General features: G+C 34.5%; 1 long non-coding RNA gene across 1 annotated transcript in view; it reads right to left on the bottom strand.

The window, feature by feature from the left end:
• Positions 1-103: 103 nt before the first annotated feature.
• The window catches only part of LOC110425423 (uncharacterized), a 12274-nt gene continuing 9935 nt past the window's right edge, over positions 104-2442 (bottom strand). The window contains exon 4 of the long non-coding RNA XR_016351804.1: positions 104-277. This is a non-coding gene — a long non-coding RNA (uncharacterized LOC110425423). The remainder of the gene's footprint in view (positions 278-2442) is intronic.

The raw sequence follows: 2442 nt of genomic DNA, 5'->3' as shown, positions 1-2442 counted from the left end.
AAATAAACACAATATTTAAAATGTAGCATTCAAATACTATTAACCATATTTAACAACTCCAACGTAATTTCAATATCAGAAGTGATAGTCATTATACAGCCTTAAGTTTTAGCAAACACATTTCTGATAAACTATTAATCTTTAGAAGTCTGACTATTTGACGCAACACAACCTTTATGCAGTAGAGCGACTCGAAGTAAAAGTCTAAGAGATGCCATGACCTACTTCGCAATGAATCAAGGTATGCCGGGACAATATACTCAAGCTTATCACTTATCTGCAAAAGGAAATAAGGGGATGAGTCTCACGGACTCAGTGATCATCAACTCCATGGGTAGGGCATATATAGGAAACAAGCTAAAGGCAGAAGATTTGAATTTTAAAATATAAGAATATATGTAAATAATTTAGCTCAAAAGTGAGGTTTGTGCCTTATATGTAAAACCAAAAATTTAATGCAAGATAATCATTTAAATCAGATATCAAGCCAATTCATATAACGATCTTTGCCATTGAAATCATTTAACAACTGGCTTAAAGCAATTTAGTATCGTCATGTGTGCTCCCATAAAATTCAACATTAACAAAGCTTATATGCAAGTTCATAAATCACCTCGTACACAAGGAATTAAACCCAATGTCATCGTATAAGTAAGGGAGTTACGAAAAAAAGTTATTTCTAACCATTCGAAAAACTACATATGTAAAAACCCAAAAAGATATCACTATCGAGTCGGTAATAGAAATAAAGAACTCGTGGACCTGTTTTCACATAATAACATTTGGGAGCTCCACTCCACCGGATCCCCACATGCCATGGCAGTCTCAACAATGTTGGCCGACATTAAAAAAATCAAGCAATCGCAACCGCAAATATCACTGGTGGCCTAGCCATGTACAATCATAGACCATGGCCCTAGCCATGTCTAACAGCCCGTCAGTGATCCAACGTTTCTCTAGCTAGAGCTCACTTGTGCACAAGGGTCATACTTAACCGAAGTGACAATCGACCCACTCTCGAATCTCTAGGTTTGATAAAATTATTTAAAAATCAATTTAGGTTCTCAAAAGCTCATTTCAAAATCATTTTCGAAATATTCAACATGGTAACATAATAAAATCCCTTATAAGACTTTATATCATAAAACCCTTGCATGAGGTTAAAAGATCAATCCGCATGGTGGATATGTGTTTCAATCATTAATGCACAACACACAAACTATAAGGCACACTCTTCACATAAATCATACTAAAAAGTTTGTTTCCCAATTTCAAAAACCCTTTACGTATATATAACTTATATATATATATATATTCAAAGCCATTTTCAAAATCATTGCATCCACAATTTCCTAGCATCTCTCCCAATTGATGCTTTCCACAAATTTATAATTAAAGTAAATCAATACATATATATATATATATATTTACATAGTTATGAGAATTTTAAAACAAATACCCCTTCCTCACCTCACAATAGCGGGATGCTACATCACTATTGATTAAAGTGTGTATCTAGCTAATTTCTACTTGCTAGTCTCTCGTTACCTCCTCTGGCACGCCACCACAGTAAACTTTTCTTACTTATACTCTCCTAAGCAACCATTCAAACCCAATACATTTAATTATACACACAAATGGCAGCGTATCAACTAGTAATCCTTAACTAAATCTCATAATTTTTATCAACATTACACACAAGCATTTATCATACAATCCATGCACTTCAACCAACCAAAGCTTATTATAGTCACTTTGCATGCTTACCTCTCGGTTCAAGCTTGAATTTCCAAATATGATTCACAACTTCCTCACATCTATGGTCACCTTTGCTACCACAAACATAGTCAATCAATATACATCTCATTTTTTGTTCTACTTACGATTTCAAGACTAAAACACTTACTTATTGCTTATTTAGCTCCAAAATTATCAAGCATTCCAAGATCTACCTACATGCATGCCTTAGGTCCTTTAAATCCTAGTAGATTCTTGCTACCACAAACAAAATCTCACATTACAATTGATTTACAAAGCATGCATTTCAAGCAAAATGCAAATCTTTTACCTTCCTTGTCACGAAGTTCCCTAAGCCGATCCTTCCTTTCCTTCCTTTTTCTTCTTCCTCTTTTCTTCCTTTCTTCATTTCTTCCTTTCTTTCTTTTTCCCTTTCTCTTCTCACTTTGTTATGGGCAAACCCTTCAAGGCAAGAGCCTTGAAAATGACTTTGGTTTCCTCATTTTGTTCACACATGGGTGGATTGCCCAAGGTTACTTGCTTTTTATATTGTTTTCTTTCCTTTTTCTCTTTACTTTCTTTCATGGGCGGATTGCTCAAAGCGTGGTGACTTTGACATGTTTCTTTTATCTTTTATTTGCTCAAAATCATAAGACAAAGGCATTTTGAAACCTTTCCACCCGTCACTTTCATTTTCCATTCTTT

Source organism: Theobroma umbraticum, unplaced genomic scaffold, assembly GCF_002168275.2.
Source record: "Theobroma umbraticum cultivar Fairchild unplaced genomic scaffold, ASM216827v3 scaffold_81.0, whole genome shotgun sequence".
Taxonomy (NCBI): domain Eukaryota; kingdom Viridiplantae; phylum Streptophyta; class Magnoliopsida; order Malvales; family Malvaceae; genus Theobroma; species Theobroma umbraticum.
Note: the sequence above shows the minus strand (reverse complement) of the source record. Positions and strands in the feature narration are given on the sequence as shown.